The 19,527-nt window shown below is 37.2% G+C and overlaps 1 pseudogene; it reads right to left on the bottom strand.

Moving 5' to 3' along the window:
* Positions 1-5,592: 5,592 nt before the first annotated feature.
* On the bottom strand, positions 5,593-6,321 carry LOC125930982 (rRNA-processing protein FCF1 homolog; annotated as a pseudogene).
* Between the last annotated feature and the right edge of the window lie 13,206 nt (positions 6,322-19,527).

Here is a 19,527-nt window from a genome sequence, read left to right as displayed (position 1 = left end):
AGCATGATAAAAATTGCAAATCTTTGTGAACTTAATGACTTCAGTAGGACAGTGTTGATCATACTGGGGACAGATACAAGACTTGAACATACCTGAGCATTTCGCATTTCACTCCATACAAGTGGTACCTGCAGTCCTTACTCGTGTAGCTGCAGTTCCTTTAGGTCCCAGAGAATCTCAGAGATGAGCAGATGACTCTGTATTTCAGAATTAAAGTAGGATGAGAAACTGTTTTTATTATGCCTAGGACAAACAATAGAAGAACAAATCATAGAAATGTGATCTCTACACTCACCTCAGAATAATAAAATTTAGTAAGATTTTTCTCAGCTACGTAATCTGCTATGGCCTTCTCAGTCTCTTGACTTGTCCATTTACCACAACTCAAGCCACTAGTCAAGAAAGGCAAAGGACAATCTTCCTATATCTCTCTTCCCTAGTCCTTGTCTCTGTTTAGAATTTATTTCTACTAGCCAATCAATCATCTGTTCACCTGTTCTCAGTTTACTCATTCATGCGGTCTATTGATTCATTCCTAAAATGGTTGTTGAGTTCATGGTATGCGGCATACATCTGCTGAATACCAGGGATACAATGACAAGATAAGGGAGAAAGCCTTTGCCTGGAAATATTATGATCCAGAGATTAATCAAATAATCACAAAAATATTTCATTATAATTGTGTTAACTGCATCAGTGGGGAAATATAAAATGTTAATACTTTTGATGACAGGGGCCTCAAACTGGATATATGTTTGGAAGGAAGGTGGGGGAAGTGGCAGAACCATCAGAATAGGCCGAACATGTAAAAAATTAGTTAACTACAATACAAAATGTTACATCCTTCCTTAGATATAGGTCTTTATACATAAAGTTAAGTGGAAAATTTTGACATTAGGAGATCATGTGGATTATCTGGGTAGACCCTAATGACCAGTTTCTCTTATAAGAGAAATAGAGAGGGAGGTTTGAGAGAGACCTAAGAGGAAAGGACACAGAAGATGTAGAAACAAAGTGACCATAGAGGCAGAGACTGGAGCAAGGCTGAAGGCTAGGCCAGTGACTGGTAGCTGGAAGAGGCAAAAATCAAAACCTCCACAAGAGGTCACCGAGGAAGCAGGCATGGTCCTGCTAACACCTGGGCTTAAGACTTGTAGTATCCTGACACATGAGGCAGTATCTTTCTACTATTCTAAGCTACCAATTTTGTGACCATTCTGGCAGCCACAGGAAACATCCAGGATGCAACCTCCTCTCCTAATATCACAGTTTAAAATTTTTACATCCATAAAGGATAGTATTTTTTGCCAAGTCAGAAGTTGTAGTCACAGAATTCAAACTTAAAATAGTCATGAAAACTTCAGAAATGAATGTGTGTGTGTATAAAATCTGTAGCTAGGTAGATGTAAATAGGTATTCTAAATATAGCATATACACAGACAATACCCTTCAGGGAATGAGAGATAATTAGCCAAATGCTATGGGGCTGAAGGGCTGCCTCCTTTGCAGGTTTGAGTCTGAAGGGAGCGTTCGGATACCTTTTGTGACAAGAACTACAGTGTGCAAGGGGCTGCCTTGAATACGATTTGTAGACAAAATAGGTAGCTGTGTCACGGGGGAGGAGGGGGGAAGAACCTTACTAGAAAAAATCATGTCATTATTTGCATATGCTACAGATCTTTTCAAAAACAATTGTGGGGTGATTAGCAGAATAAAACACCATACACATCTTTGATGTTCTCTGGAATCTAAGAGTCTTGATTCTCTATCATTTAAGATTTAAGTTAGGGAAACATGCACAGCATTTGAGAAAATAGGAGTGAGCATTTTGGGACACAACGTAGACCAGTGGTTTGCAAACCACATTATGTAAAGAAAAGCCCTGAGGTTTCATTTGCTGGGGGGTGGGGGGGGGTGGGCGTGGGGAGAGGATGGGTTAGGTATGAGAGTCAATGAGCAGAGCAGCCCACAGACTCTCTCTTGCTGCTGTATTTCACAGCACGTCTACAGTTTTGTTTTACATATACTGGCTTTTGTTTTATATTTCTTTTGTGCCATAGGACTCCATCTCCATACTACATTCGAAAAAAAAAAAGCTAGTCTAGATATATTTACTTGGCTCTAAGTGCTCATCTGTGAAAGCAAAAACTGAATGGTGTGGAGCTGAGCCATCTTTCCAATTCTTAGTTTTAAATCATTGTGAAATGAGTAGAGTTCAAACCATATGTTTTCCTTTATGAAATAAGTAGTAGAGGGAAACATTTTTTTACAACGATTAGTTTGTTTCTCTGCTTCCTGTCAACATTGAAGAGAACGATTGGTAGATAAAGACACTATAATTTCTCCTAAAGATGTTCCAGATTTTGAAGGAGTGTTGTTTAACTTTCTGAATGTTACAAAAGGTTTCCATCAAATTTTGAAATCAGGTGGTATTAACTTTTGACCTCAAAAGTTAAGGCTAGCCCTATCAGAAAACAAAGACTTGGTTTACTTACTATCATTGGTAGATCAATGTGGACACTTTAATACCTCTCTTCCCCCCCCCCCCCCAAGTAAAAATTCCATTCTTCCTCTTCTAGACAAATTCTCACTCCTGTACTTCAGGATAATCAGGGAGCCACATTCAGATTCACAAAGTGGATTTTTAGTTTTTGACATCTTAATTGTTTGAAAGTTCATCAGACAATGACCTAATTTTCATGTGAGCCTGAAGACATTTCCTGCCCAGGCCCTGCCCTGTGAAATTTCCTACATATAGCTGCATTTCCTGATCAAATTAAAATTTTTCTTAGCTGTATCATTCCTATTGTTGCATATTAAATAATGCTTGCTAGTTCAAAGTAGATGTCCTCTCCACCTTCACTGCTTTCATAGTAGTATGGGTTCAGATTAAAAAAAAAATCTACCTAGGTCTTCCCACATAATGCTATTTCAGTATTTCAATTGATAGTGTAATCCATACACCAGACTCTGTGGCAGTTTCTGACCTAGACTATATCAACGTATTAATCAATCAACATGTAGAGACATTCAAAGTAAATCCCCCCTTGACAGTCACAAAGTTAAGAGAGAAGGCCAGAGGAAGGAAGCAGCACTTTAGATAACACAAATCAAATGGGTTTAGAAAAAACAAACAAACAAACAAACAAACAAACAAAAAACACCTTTAAAGGTCAGTAGGAAAGGAATGTTACATGACAGTTCTCTGGTTTGGTCAACATTTTGAAAAGCTACATTTCCTCCTGTGCCAAACTTAGCATAATGTGCCTAGGTACTGTACATTGAAAATATAATAAATTGGAAAAGGAACCACCATTTGCACTGTTTTTTAATGAAATTGCATGGTATTGTTCTAGAGTGTTGCCTGTTCACTTGTTAATTTTGTATAATACTTGGGATTATAAATAATTTAGCAAGAAAACAGAGACATAAATTTGCCATTTGAAGATGTCAGACTGTAAACAATAGCAACTTAAAAAGAAAAATATAAAGACTTATTTGCTTATTCCTACTTCATCATGTTAAAGGAACTTCAGCTGACCTACACTAGGGCAACTCTGTTAGGGAAAACTTTAATGAGAAAGAGTGAAACCGCTTTTAATGATCAAGAGTAAACAGAGATCAGCATGGAGGTTACTGAGAAGCCTGTTTTTCTTACTTAACTAAACAGAAAAATCTTTTACCGACAAGGATGAAGAATTGAAGGTTCAATTTGTTTGCAATTTTCCACAAAGGAACACTGAGTAATCAAAGAAACAATGATGACTGAAACTTCAGAATGGCGATTATGGGGTTATGCTCATTAAAATATTTTTAAACTTTTTTTTAACTTCAGATACTCTGAAATTCATGAGAAACCATAACCATCATCTCTGCAATATTGGTTTCTTCCTATTATTTTGAAAAATTATCATCTTTTCATCCATCCTCCTCATCTACACACAAGCAGGCACTATAAAGTATTTAATACATGACCTGAGACCTAGGAGATTCCTTACCAAAAAAAAAAAAAAAAAAACCAAAAAAAACAAACAACAAACAACAACAACAACAACAACAACATAGTATAGTTGAATATAGTTTTTCTCACACAGATTTAATCACATGGAAAACACTGACCTAGCCTTTTAATATTTTTTCTCCATTAAACCTTGTTTTTTTTAAAATTTATTCTTTTAGCTGTGTATAACTCTCATTCACTATTTCTACTGAATTATATTCCACTAAACAACCCACTGTGTTTATTTTATGTATCACCTTCGTGGGACATCTAAGGTGCTTTTAATTCTCTGCTTGTGTAAAACAATGCTGAAAAGAACACTGTAATGGCCACCATATGGTTCTATGCATGAGTTTTCCTCCGGGCAGTCAGGTTGTGGGGTGGGGAGTAAAACCAGCAGTTATATTAGATTAATGCACACTCAATTTCATTATATCTGAAGGATTGCTTTCCAGAAAGTCTGTGCCCGTTTACATCTCACCAGCAGAATCCCAAATGGTTCCATTTTTCACTCATCACCAGTTGAAATTCTCTCACTTTCTCATTGTTGTCAATGTGATGGCATAAAATTATATCACATGATAGTTTCAATAACCTTTTTTTTCTAATTACTAAATACATGGAATCTCTCTTCATAACCACTTTTTTGTCAAATTACATTTTTATTTTTTTAAAATTTTTTTAATGTTTATGTATTTTTGAGAGACAGAGTGCAAGTGGGAGCAGGGCAGATAGAGAGGGAGACAGAGAATCTGGAGCAGGCTCTGAGCTGTCAGCATAAAGCCTGACCCGACACGGGGCTCAACCTCACGAATGGTGAGATCATGACCCGAGCTGAAGTGGATGCTTAACCGACTGAGCCACCCAGGCATCCCTTTATTCTTTTGTGTTGTTGTTATCAAGTTTAACAACTTTTTTTGGTATTGTTGATTTGAAGGCATGTATTCCAAAAAGTAATACCTTATTTTATTTTAGATATTAAAAATATATTCTTCCAGACTCTTAATTTGTCTGTGACATCCTATGTAGAAAAGAAATCCATAATTTTGACCTGATCTAATCCATAAACATCTCACTTTGCTGTTTATTCTTTTTTTCATTCTTCAGGTTATCAGTCCTATTTACTTATTTGAGCAACCATCTGATTTATAAAAATATCCAACAACATTTAAAATGATACAAAATATCAAATTCAAAACAACATCACAAAGTGAGTGTATTTAACCATACTCAGCTTGTAACAGAGCAAATGAGTAAGTGGAATAATTCATGCTGTAGTATATGGCTATATGAACTGGCAAGAGAGAAAGTTGGTAAAGGCAGAGGAACTCTATCTTTTAAGAGTTACAACTGAGGAGAGCACCTGGGTGGCTCAGTTGGTTAAGAGTCTGACTCTTGATTTTGGCTCAGGTCATGATCTTATGGTTGTGAGATGGAGCCTCGTGGTGGGTTCTGTACTCAGAGCACAGAGCCTGCTTGGGATTCTCTCTCTTCTCTCTCGGCCCCTCCCCTGCTTTTGCTTTCTCTCTCTCCCTCTCTCTCTCTCTCTCTCTCTCTCTCTCTCTGTCTCTCTCAAAAATAAATAAATAAATTTAAAAAAGAGGGGCTCCATAATCACCTAGCATCCTCTCAATATTGTACCTACGGTTAGAAATATACATGATGGGAACTCCAGGAATATTCCAGACCCTTCAAGGTCCTGGTCCTGTATGTTTGTATGTGTATGTGTATGTGTGTATATATATATATATATATATATATATATATATATATATATATTTATGTGTATGTGTACACATACACATACATATATATATATATATACACATACACATACATATATACACATACACATACATTTTGGCACAATATAACACTTGAGCTGAGTTACTCTGTAGTAAGCAGTCATCTGCCTAGGTTCCCTTGAGTGTGCATGGTAATTGTTCAAATTGGATCCTAGGCAATCCTTATAGCCACTTGATATTTCTGCCCCAATTTCTCAATTTTGGCCATTACACAGTCAGTTATACAAGGGATAGAGACGGTCCGATCAGTGACTGTACTAAGTCAAGTTTGGCTTTAATGGAAAGGTTGATAAAGTTGGTGTCAACCAGGATGAGGTAAGGTGGGCCTAGCTGTGTGCTATATGGGAAAAATTAACAGGAAGGATGTTAGGGGACTTCTCTTTCCTTGAGTGTGCTAGGATCTTTCTTTTCTTTCTTTGTAGGTTTTAATCTATCCTTCTCTTTAAGCATCTGATCTCAGAGACTAAGCATATGCTTCATTGTCATATACTTTCCTGGTTTCTTTTGCTTCCCCATGTTCATGCTGCACACTTGTCTCTTAGTCCTTACTCTTTAAACAACTTTTTCATTTGGCTTCCAGGACTTGACTTCCTTTCCATTCATTTTAACCATGTCTCTGGCTAATCTTCAGACTCCTTTTACTCATCTTCTTCAGTCTACCTCTCAACATTCCTCACAGCTCCATTTGCTATCTCTACTCATTGCACAGGAAATTGCATCCAGTTTCAGCTAGGATTAATACCTACATGCAATATGTAAGTTTTGTGTTTGATTGAGTAACTGGTGACTCTAGCCTAGTCACATGGATACATAAAACCACCAGATGCACGGAGTATATTTCAAATCAAACTCTTACTTCCTTTGTCTTCCTCACCCCAAGTCATCTCCTCACATAGTTTATGCCATTTGAGTTTATGTCAATTCTATTTCGCCAGCTCCTTCCATCAGAAACTGTAGAGTGCTGTCAATCATTGTGTTTTCTTACACTTTGCAAAACTTGTTAGCACTACCTTCAATATATCCATAATATGAGCAATTCCTACTAGCACTAAAGAAATGTGGTTTAAGCCTCAATCAACCTATTCCCAGGTTGATGGTAACAACCTCTCAAATAGGTCTCTGTACCTTTAAGCTTTGGTGTGCAACGGTGTCTTGTCTGTGCAGCAGGCCACATCCAGATCCTGCCAAGGGAAATCATGTCACTGCTCTCTTCAAAATGCCTAGTGACTTCCTATTACAGGGAAAAAAGTGAAAGCAAGAGAATTCATTTTTGTTTAATGAATTAATTAATGTCTTTTATTTTCTATGATTTAAAAAAAAATACTTATTTTGAGAAACAGAGTGTGAGAACGAGCGAGGGAGGGGCAGAGAGGGAGGGAGAGACAATACCAAGCAGGCTCTGCATTGTCAGCACAGAATCCAATGCGGGACTTGATCCCATGAACTATGGAATCATGACCTGAGCCGAGATCAAGGTCATATGCTTAACTGACTAAACCATCCAGTCTCCCATCTTTCTATGATTTTTTAAATGGGGGAAGAAACGAATTTGTATGTTCAATACTTGTCCTGTACTGCATAAATGTTTTAATTAATAAGGAGAGTAATAGCTAATATTTATAAAGCACTTACTATGTGCCCTGGCAGTGTTCTAAGAACTTTAGTTATTATCACAGTTAAGCCTGTGACAACACTATGAAACATACTTTGATTGTTACCAGTTTTCATTCAAGAAAATTGATGCATAGAGAGATAAGTATCTCGTCTAAATTCACAGCTTGTAAGTAATGGAGCTTGTATTTGAACCCAGGCACTCTGAGTTAAGTGCTTGTACTGAAATTCATTTATTGTGGGAAGGGGCTACAATCTTTGTTTATAGGGTTAAAGAAGTTAAGATAATAGACAGTAAGGGAGGTTAAAAATTGTCCAGAGCTTCCAGTATAGTTATAGATCACAAAACCACACACATCTACCACCCAAAAACATGTGAAATTTGCTAAGAAAGATAGATTTATCCAAATTTTTGTGGAAATAATTGGTAGCAAAAATGACCAAATAAACACTGATGGGGTGTATAAATTGCTTGAAACATCTTAGAAAGGATGCTTTAACATGACTGAATTTCTTCAGTATTATTGGGGAAATGATGGGTCTTGCCCAGTCTGTTGCCTGCTTTTTTTGTACTTTAATAAAATTTTTATTGGAGAATAGCTACCATTGTTTGTTTACATATTGACTGTGGCTGCTTTCATGCTAGGAGGGAGAGTTGAGTAGTTGTGTTAGAAACCATATAATCTGCAAGACTGACAATATTTTATATCTAGCCCTTTACAGAAAAAGTTTACTGACCAATGCTTAGAAGAAAGCCCTTTGAAATTATTATTTAAAAAACACTTCTGCTTTGTTTTTACAATTGTCCCAAAGTGTCCAGTTGGCTTTGAGGTGAATCTGGTCATAGGGTCATGAGAGCAAATACATCCCCCCAAAATACAAGTAGTCATTATGATTTCTTACAGGTGTTTACATTTAGATAACAAATCTACTCAAAATCATTTAACACAAGTTGCAAGGCAAACTTTGAGCTTTTAGAGTCCTCTGGGAATCATTTGTTTGATTCATTGACTGTTAAACAGATGTCCTCACATTAGAATTTCAGGGTCCATAAAATGTGATAAGATCTGGGAATGCATCTAAAAAAGAGACCATTAAAGGCCAGCTCTCTTCTTATGAATTTCTGTGAGCTCTTCTCCCTATCTGCTAGTCCCTACTTTGTCTCTTTCTTTGCTTGTTTTTGCTGCCCAGGTACTCAGTGGTTAAGCTCTCATCAATTTTCCTACCATTCACCTACAAAAATTAGTAATCCTAGATCATCGGTTGTATGGTTCAGAAACATTTAAAATGTGTATTTTATATTTATTATTAAAAATAGAATTTCTTGCAAGGTAAAACAGAAGTATTTAGAGGAAGCTTCTATTTAGGTGGTAAATGAAAACAAGCTCCTGTTGATTTATATTGTTAAAAAATTTTTCTTTTAATGTTTTTTTTTTTTTTTGAGAGAGAGACAGAGTGTGAGCAGGGGAGGGGCAGAGAGAGAGGGAGACACAGAATCTGAAGCAGGCTCCAGGCTCTGAGCTGTCAGCACAGAGCCTGATGCGGGGCTCAAACTCATGGACCATGAGATCATGACATGAGCCAAAGTCAGACACTTAACTGACTGAGCCACCCAGGTGTCCTGATTTATATTCTTGTTCTATAGTAAACACTTTGTTAAAAATACACTTATGATATATTTTTATAAATATAAAATTTTATATATAAAATATATATTTATGATTTTTTAAATGTTTATTTTTTGAGAGAGAGATTGACAGAGTGTGAGCAGGGGAGGGGCAGAGAGAAAGAGGAAGACACAGAATCCGAAGCAGGTTCCAGGCTCTGAGCTGTCAGCATAGAGCCCGAGGCAGGGCTTAAACCCACAAACCGTGAGATCATGACCTGAGCTGAAGTTGGACGCTCAACCTACTGAGCCACCCAGGTGCCCCATATACTTATGATTTAATAAGTATGGGGAATTAATAAATATTAAATCATTTATCTGCTTTAAAGTTTTTCTTTAGTTTAAAAAAGCAAATAAAAACATCCTCTTCCCCACTGGCATCAAATTTATGTATTTATTTTTATTTCAGACTACATCTATGTGTGGGAAGTCTATATATGAACTTACAAAAGGACTAAATTGGAAATTTCTTCATTCAACAAACATTTCCTCAAAAGTTGCCAAGTTATGAACTTTCTGCAAGTGATGTAGGATACAAAAATTGTTCCAAATTTAAAGAATATAATCCATTAAAAGTAGTAATATTGAGAGCAATAAATATCAAATTATAGGGTCAGCAGCCAAATTATATTCAGAGAACTACTTGTGGGTTTAATTTTTTTCATTCTTAGAGGAATGAAAAATAAAGAATTCATTCTTTCATAAAGAAGAAAAATGATAAGGAAATTAAAATAAAGAAGGAAACAATAAAAAGAAAGTAAAAAACCACCAGTTTTTAATGAAAAATACTATTGTTAAATCTAAGAGCTAGGTTTTGGGGATGAAAGGATCAAATACAACATGACTGTAAGCAGTAGAAAAATATGATCTCCAGACAAAACTCATCAATTAAAAAGAGAAAAACAAAAAAAGATGACAGGAGGGACCTAAAAACACAAGAAAGAGTTAAAAATAAGTTATAAATGAGTGTATGCAAACATATGTTGATCTATGGTAGCCTCATTTTAAAAAGATACATGATTATAGTTTTCAAAGCCACTAAGTTATACTCCCAGATGGTACTTTACCTATAAATTATTTTAAAAATTATTTAAAAAATTTTTTTAATGTTTATTTATTTTTGACAAAGAGAGAGACAGAGCATGAGCAGGGGAGGGGCAGAGAGAGAGGGAGACACAGAATCGGAAGCAGGCTCCAGGCTCTGAGCTGTCAGCACAGACCACGAGATCATGACATTAGCCGAATTCAGACACTCAAACGACTGAGCCACCCAGGCGTCCCTTTAAAAATTCTATAAAAATATTTCTTAAATAATTTTATACGTATTAACGGGAAGAAGTAAGAGAAAGATAGATTCTTCTATTCTGGGGTAAAGCAGAAAGCATTCTTCCTTTAGATTCTAGCTAATGGTTGAAAGCCAGAGAACTTGTAGATTCTCCTTGGTGGCTAGTGTTTTTCTGTTTTTCTTTTCTTTTCTTTCTTTCTTTTTTTTTTTTTTAACTCTTAAATAGACTTTATGTTTCAGAGGATTTTTAGGTTCACAGCAAAAGTGATCAGAAAGTAGAGGGAGTTCCCATATACTCCCTACCCACCCCCACAACAGGGCTACCCTCCCCTATTACTAACATCCTTTACTAGAGTGCTACATTTTTCCCAAATGACAAAGCTACATTGACACATCATAATTGTCCAAGGTTCATACTTTACATTCATTTTTTAAAATTTTTTTAATATGACATTTATTGCCAAATTGGTTTCCATACAACACCCAGTGCTCATCCCAACAGGTGCCCTCCTCAGTACCTATCACCCACCCTCCCCCACCTCCCACCCCCCATCAACCCTCAGTTGGTTCTCAGTTTTTAAGAGTCTCTTATGTTTTGACTCCCTCCCTCTCTAGCCTTTTTTTTTTCCTTCCCCTCTCCCATGTCTTCTGGTAAGTTTCTCTGTATTTACATAAGAATGAAAATATATGGTATCTTTCTCTGTATGACTTATTTCACTTAGCATAACACTCTCCAGTTCCATTCCTGTTGCTACAAAAGGCCATATTTCATTCTTTCTCATTGCCACGTAGTACTCCATTGTGTATATAAACCACAATTTATCCATTCATCAGTTGATGGACATTTAGGCTCTTTCCATAATTTGGCTATTGTTGAAAGTGCTGCTATAAACATTGGGGTACAAGTGCCCCTATGCATCACCACTCCTGTATCCCTTGGGTATCCCTAGCAATGCTACTGCTGAGTCATAGGGTAGGTCTATTTTTAATTTTTTGAGGAACCTCCACACTGTTTTCCAGAGTGGCTGCACCAGTTTGCATTCGCACCAACAGTGCAAGAGGGTTCCCATTTCTCCACATCCTCTTCAGCATCTATAGTCTCCTGATTTGTTCATTTTAGCCACTCTGACAGGCGTGAGGTGATATCTGAGTGTGGTTTTGATTTGTATTTCCCTGATGAGGAATGACGTTGAGCATCTTTTCATGTGCCTGTTGCCCATCTGGATGTCTTCTTTAGAGAAGTGTCTATTCATGTTTTCTGCCCATTTCTTCACTGGGTTATTTGTTTTTCGGGTGTGGAGTTTGGTGAGCTCTTTATAGATTTTGGATACTAGCCCTTTGTCCGATATGTCATTTGCAAATATCTTTTCCCATTCCGTTGGTTGCCTTTTAGTTTTGTTGATTGTTTCCTTTGCTGTGCAGAAGCTTTTTATCTTCTTGAGGTCCCAAAAGTTCATTTTTGCTTTTGATTCCTTTGTGTCCAGTAAGAAATTGCTGCGGCTGAGGTTAGAGAGGTTTTTTCCTGCTTTCTCCTCTAGGGTTTTGATGGTTTCCTGTCTCACATTCAGATCCTTTATCCATTTTGGGTTTATTTTTGTGAATGGTGTAAGAAAGTGGTCTAGTTTCATTCTTCTACATGTTGCTGTCCAGTTCTCCCAGCACCATTTGTTAAAGAAACTGTCTTTTTTCCATTGGATATTCTTTCCTGCTTTGTCAAAGATTAGTTGGCCATACTTTTGTGGGTACAATTCTGGGGTTTCTATTCTATTCCATTGGTCTATATGTCTGTTTTTGTGCCAATACCATGCTGTCTTGATGATGACAGCTTTGTAGTAGAGGCTAAAGTCTGGGATTGTGATGCCTCCTGCTTTGGTCTTCTTCAAAATTACTTTGGCTATTCGGGGCCTTTTGATGTTCCATACAAATGTTAGGATTGCTTGCTCTAGCTTTGAGAAGAATGCTGGTGCAATTTTGATTGGGATTGCATTGAATGTGTAGATAGCTTTGGGCAGTATTGACATTTTGACAATATTTATTCTTCCAATCCATGAGCACGGAATGTTTTTTCATTTCTTTATATCTTCTTCAATTTCCTTCATAAGCTTTCTATAGTTTTCAGCATATAGATCTTTTACATCTTTGGTTAGGTTTATTCCTAGGCATTTTATGATTCTTGGTGCAATTGTGAATGGGATCAGTTTCTTTATTTGTCTTTTTGTTGCTTCATTGTTAGTGTATAAGAATGCAACTGATTTCTGTACATTGATTTTGTATCCTGCAACTTTGCTGAATTCATCTATCAGTTCTAGTAGACTTTTGGTGGAGTCTATCGGGTTTTCCATGTATAATATCATGTCATCTGCAAAAAGTGAAAACTTGACTTAATCTTTGCCAATTTTGATGCCTTTGATTTCCTTTTGTTGTCTGATTGCTGATGCTAGCACTTCCAACACTATGTTAAATAATAGCGGTGAGAGTGGACATCCCTGTTGTGTTCCTGATCTCAGGGGGGAAGCTCTCAGTTTTTCCCCACTGAGTATGACATTTGCTGTGAGCTTTTCATAAATGGCTTTTATGATGTTTAAGTATGTTCCATCTATCTTGAGTTTCTTGAGGGTTTTTATTAAGAAACAATGCTGAATTTTTTCAAATGCTTTTTCTGCATCAATTGACAGGATATGGTTCTTATCTTTTCTTTTATTAATGTGATGGATCACATTGATTGATTTGCGAAGGTTGAACCAGCCCTGCAGCTCAGGAATGACTCCCACTTGATCATGGTGAATAATTCTTTTTATATGCTGTTGAATTTGATTTGCTAGTATCTTATTGAGAATTTTTGCATTTGTATTCATCAGGGTTATTGGCCTGTAGCTCTCTTTTTTTGCTGAGTCTATGTCTGGTTTAGGAATGAAAGTAATGCTGGCTTCATAGAATAATTCTGGAAGTTTTCCTTCCCTTTCTATTTTTTGAAACAGCTTGAGAAGGATAGGTATTATCTCTGCTTTAAATGTCTGGTAGATTTCCCCTGGGAAGCCATCTGGTCCTGGACTCTTATTTGTTGGGAGATTTTTGATAACTGACTCAATTTCTTTGCTGGTTATGGGTCTGTTCAAGCTTTCTATTTCTTCCTGTTTGAATTTTGGAAGTGTGTGGGTGTGTAGGAGTTTGTCCATTTCTTCCAGGTTGTCCAATTTGTTGGCATATAATTTTTCATAGTATTCTCTGATAATTGCTTGTATTTCTGAGGGATTGGTTGTAATAATTCCATTTTCATTCATGATTTTATCTATATGGGTCATCTCCCTTTTGTTTTTGAGAAGCCTGGCTAGAGGTTTATCAATTTTATTTATGTTTTCAAAAAACCAACTTTTTGAAATAATGTTGATAAAATGTTTATCAATTTTATTTATGTTTTCAAAAAACCAACTTTTTGAAATAATGTTGGTTTCATTAATCTGCTCTAAAGTTTTTTTAGATTCTATATTGTTTATTTCTGCTCTGATATTTATTATTTCTCTTCTGCTGCTGCGTTTGGGGTGTCTTTGCTGCTCTGCTTGTATTTCCTTTAGGTGTGCTGTTAGATTTTGTACTTGGGAGTTTTCTTGTTTCTTGAGATAGCCCTGGATTGCAATGTATTTTCCTCTCAGGACTGCCTTCGCTGCATCCCAAAGCGTTTGGATTGTTGTATTTTCATTTTCATTTGTTTCCATATATTTTTTAATTTCTTCTCTAATTGCCTGGTTGACGATTCTTTCTTTAATAGCGTATTCTTTAACCTCCCTGCTTTTGGAGGTTTTCCAGAATTTTTCTTGTGCTTGATTTCAAGCTTCATAGCATTGTGGCCTGTAAGTGTTCATGGTATGATCTCAATTCTTTTATACTTATGAAGGGCTGTTTTGTGACCCAGTATGTGATCTATCTTAGAGAATGTTCCATGTGCACTCAAGAAGAAAGTGTATTCTGTTGCTTTGGGATGCAGAGTTCTAAATATATCTGTCAAGTCCATCTGATCCAATGTATCATTCAGGGCCCTTGTTTCTTTATTGACCGTGAGTCTAGATGATCAATCCATTTCTGTAAGTGGGGTGTTAAAGTCCCCTGCAATTACCACATTCTTATCCATAAGGTTGCTTGTGTTTGTGATTGTTTTATATATCTGGGGCCTCCCGTATTCAGTGCATAGACATTTATAATTGTTAGCTCTTCCTGATGGGTAGACCCTATAATTATTATATAATGCCATTCTCCATCTCTTGTTACAGCCTTTAATTTAAAGTCTAGTTTGTCTGATATAAGTATGGCTACTCCAGCTTTCTTTTGACTTCCAGTAGCATGATAGATAATTCTTCATCCCCTCACTTTCAATCTGAAGCTGGCCTCAGGTCTAAAATGAATCTCTTGTAGACAAAAAATGGATGGGTCTTTTTTTTTTTTTTATCCATTCTTATACCCTATGTCTTTTGGTTGGTGCATTTAGTCCATTTACATTCAGTGTTATCATAGAAAGATATGGGTTTGGCGTCATTGTGATGTCTGTAGGTTTCATGCTGGTAGTGATGTCTCTGGTACTTTGTCTCACAGTATCCCCCTTAGGATCTCTTGTAGGGCTGGTTTAGTGGTGATGAATTCTTTCAGTTTTTGTTTGTTTGGGAAAACCTTTATCTCTCCTTCTATTCTGAATGACAGACTTGCTGGATAAAGGATTCTCGGCTGCATATTTTTTCTGTTCATCACATTGAAGATTTCTTGCCATTCCTTTCTGGCCTGCCAAGTTTCAGTAGATAGGTCTGCAACGAGTTTTATGGGTCCCCCTTTATATGTTAGAGCATGTTTATCCCTAGCTGCTTTCAGAATTTTCTCTTTCTTCTTGTATTTTGCCAGTTTCACTATATGTCATGCAGAAGATTGATTCAAGTTACGTCTGAAGGGAGTTCTCTGTGTCTCTTGGATTTCAATGCCTTTTTCCTTCCCCAGATCAGGGAAGTTCTCAGCTATGATTTCTTCAAGTACACCTTCAGCCCCTTTCTCTCTCTCTTCCTCCTCTGGAATCCCAATTATGCATACATTATTTCGTTTAATTATGTCACATAGTTCTCTAAGTCTCCCGTCATACTCCTGGATTTTTTTACCTCTCTTTTTCTCAGCTTCTTCTTTTTCCATAATTTTATCTTCTAATTCACCTATTCTCTCCTCTGCCTCTTCAATCCAAACTGTGGTCACCTCCATTTTATTTTGCAGCTCATTTATAGCATTTTTTAGCTCCTCATGATTGTTTCTTAGTCCCTTGATCTCTGTAGTAATAGATTCTCTGCTGTCCTCTATACTATTTTCAAGCCCAGCAATTAATTTTATGACTATTATTTTAAATTCATTTTCTGTTATATTGTCTAAATCGTTTTTGATCAGTTCGTTACCTGTCGCTACTTCCTGGCGTTTCTTTTGAGGAGAATTCTTCTGTTTTGTCATTTTGGATAGTCCCTGGAGTGGCGCGGAACTGCAGGGCTCTTCCTCTGTGCTGTCTGGAGTAACTTGTGTTGGTGGGCGGGGCCGCAGTCAGACCCGAGGTCTTCCCCCAGCCCACCACTGGGGCTACAGTCAGACTGGTGTGTACCTTATCTTCTCCTCTCCCAGGGGCAGGGTTAACTGTGGAGTGGTGTGGCCCCTTTCCTGGCTACTTGCACACTGCCAGGCTTGTGGTGCTGCTTCTATGGGATCTGGTGTATTAGCTGGGGTGGATCTGAAAGTTGCACAGGGGTGGGAGGGGCAGACTCAGCTCACTTTGCCTTTGGTGGTCTGCTTCGGGAGGGGCCCTGTGGCACCAGGAGGAAGGCAGACCCATAGGAGGGATGGATCCACAGAAGCACAGCATTGGGTGTTTGTGTGCAAGCAAGTTCCGTGATGGGAACTGGTTCCCTTTGGGATTTTGGCCGGGGGATGGATGAGGGAGACAGCGCTTCCCATCACCTTTGTTCCCTGCTGAGCTGAGCTCTGTCCTCCGGGGCTCAACACCTCTCCCTCCTGGTGTCCTCTCGCCCTCCTGCTCTCCGAGCAGAGCTGCTGACTTTTAACATTCCAGATCTTAAGTCCCGCTGGCTGTCAGAACTCATGCAGTCTGGCCCTTCCACTTTTGCAAGCCAGACTTGGGGACTCTGCCTTTCTGGGCAGGCTGCCCCTCCGCCACCCTGGCTCCCTCCCGCCAGTCAGTCTTAGAGCGCCTAGCCTCTCCACCCTTCCTACCCTCTTCCGTAGGCCTCTTGTCTACGCTTGGCTCTGGAGAGTCCTATCTGCTAGTCTTCTAGTGGTTTTCTGGGTTATTTAGGCAGGTGTGGGTGGAATTTAAGTGATCACCAGGACGAGGTAAGCCCAGCGCTCTCCTATGCTGCCATCTTCCTCAGAAGCTCCATTCTATGGGGTTTAACAAATTTATAATGACATTTGTATACCACAACAGTAACATGGAAAATAGTTTCCCTGTCCTAAAAATCCTTTGTGCTCTGCCTATTCATCTTTCTCTCTCCCCTAAACCATGGCAATCACTGATTTTTTTTTAACTGTCTACATACCTTTACTTTTTCTAGAATGTCCTACAGTTAGAAACATACAGTACCTAGCCTTTTCAGACTGGGTTCTTTCAGTCACGAATATGCATTTCGGATTCCTCCATGTCTTTTCATATCTTGCAGCTCCTTTTTTTTTTATTTTATTTTAGCACTGAATAAAAGTCCATTGTCTGGAGGTACCACATTTTATTTATCCATTCACATACTAATGGATATCTTGGTTGCTTCTTAATTCTGGCAATAATAAATAAAACTGCTAAAAATATCTGACAGCAGGTTTTGTTTAGACATAATTCTCCTACTCGTTTGGGTCAATACCAAGAGTACACTTGTATAGTGTTTTTTAAAGAAATTAAATGTGGAAATTAAATGAGACTTGTTTTCTCTAGTTTACTATAAATGCCAGCATTCTGTATTATTTTATACCCAGCCCTCTTACATTTATGTTACTTACTTTGGGCATTTGGAATTTAACTATAATAGCTTAATGGTGTTTTATTCATCTTATGGCAAGAGAGAAGTATTTGTCATTGAAAAGGAGGGAGAAGGAAAAAATATATAAATCACACTTACTTTAATTCATTTCTGATTTTGGTAAACTAGTCTGAGGATGCCCAGCAAAGAAACCTTTGACTTTTACTAGGTGTCTTCAGGAGAATGCAGAATCCTATTCTTTAGAGATCTTTAATAGTGAAATTGATTCATTTTCTGGTTATATTTTGCCAAGGGCTAGATAGCGGCCTTAGAAAACCTGGTTTTGGTCTGAGTGTTGCAGAAAACAGAAATACTCCACTTCTGCCTATTTCATGATTTTTTAAGGAATATATAAACTAAATAAAAGCTTCATGTGCTATACAGATATCAAAGGGAGCTCTGAATGACCTTTCATTGTGTACTCTATTACTATAACTCTGAGAAATAATTCCAACTTCTCAAACAGTCAAGGCCCAGTTTATCAAACAATTTTCCTCTGGGTGATAGGATGGATTAGATTAATACATTATGAGGACGTTACATGGGGATATTGCTTTGGAGTCACTCCATTCCAGTAGAGTTCATACCACTCTGAAAGAGAAAGCCTGAGTGGGGAGGCACTTGTTTACTGCTATAAATTTGTGTTGTCCTGATATATTTTATAGTGGCAGGATCTGCTGACTGAGAGTATAAGGTGTGAAGAAACCAATAATAGAGTTTGTTTAGAAAGTGCCAAGAGAAAGACATGGAGGTAAGAGATGGTAAAAATTTGGCTTTGCCTCTAGGTGGAAATGTAGTTCCTTGTTGAAGAAAGTGACATTTTCTAAGTAACGATTATCTACACAGCTATGTGTCTTAATGACTAAACTGTGTGTGAAAATGGCATACAGATATATCAGGGAGTACAGGCATAGTTAATCATGTCTGAAATAATAAATATATGATTTTCACAGGATAAGGTAAACAGCCAATTAAAATAAGATATGATACACACTTTCTCTACTCATTAGTCAAAGCATAAAACATTTTAACATTGCCTAAATAATTTACCTCTGTTAAAATAAAGGGAAATGCTTAAAACATTAATAGGGTACTTTACAATCTTGAAGTCAATAAGTTGTTATATGATGGTTATGTAAATAATTCACAACTCCATTCAGCAGAAGAGGACTAAGGCTTTTCTGCAGAGTGCTAATACTTCAAATTTGCCATAGATTTCTTCACTGGGTCAAGCTATCTTCAATGGCTTCTCACATATGAAGCTTGGAGACATTTTTATGCTAATATTCTACTTATTTTTCTCCCCATGGAAATATTCCTAACTATGAACTTTTACTGATTGCTGCTATGATCCCAGCACTACTCAGGTGCTATATAAAGGGACAAATACTGTGTGATCATATTTAGCTTCTTAAGGAAAAATAAAATAGAGTTAAGCCAAAAAATTAAGTAACAAATAACAACCTACACACAAATCAGATAAAATTCCCTTTCAATATTCAAATCTCAACAGACTTCATAATTTAGTATGCAAGAGAAATCTTATGTCTACGGAATAATTTGTCCTAATATAATTCATAAAATAGATTACATGCCCCAAATAAAGAATACAAGTAAGAGGTCAAGAAGGCAAAGGATCACAAAACACCTTCAGTAGGATTCACTTGAGAAGCAAGTGTGGATAAAATTTGAAGTCAGGGGGAGAAGGCAAACTATGTCAGAGGGAAGGAGTGTGCAAAGTAGTTCAAGTGAAGACACTATCAGAGAGGAACACTTGGAATCTTGCTCTCTGAAATGAAGAGTTCTAGCCAACATCCCTGCTTTTGACTAGTTTATACAGAAAACAACATGGTAGATGTGGATCTCTACAGAAGATGACATGTTCTCAATATGTCACCTTATGGAACATTTTAATTCCCCATCCATAATGATCTCATCTCAAGTGAATCTTCCCAAAGTTTTAATTCAATGACTTATTTGGGATATAAGTCTTTTAACAAATATCTAAATGCTTGAATGAAACAGATTGCTAAACCAAGAAAAAGATATTGGCTTATATAACAAAGGTGTGACTACTGCCATTTTATTTTGACATTTCCAACTATAGGGAGCAAACTACAGAT

This window comes from Panthera uncia, chromosome A2, assembly GCF_023721935.1.
Source record: "Panthera uncia isolate 11264 chromosome A2, Puncia_PCG_1.0, whole genome shotgun sequence".
NCBI lineage: Eukaryota > Metazoa > Chordata > Mammalia > Carnivora > Felidae > Panthera > Panthera uncia.
This window is presented reverse-complemented; position numbering and strand designations above follow the sequence as displayed.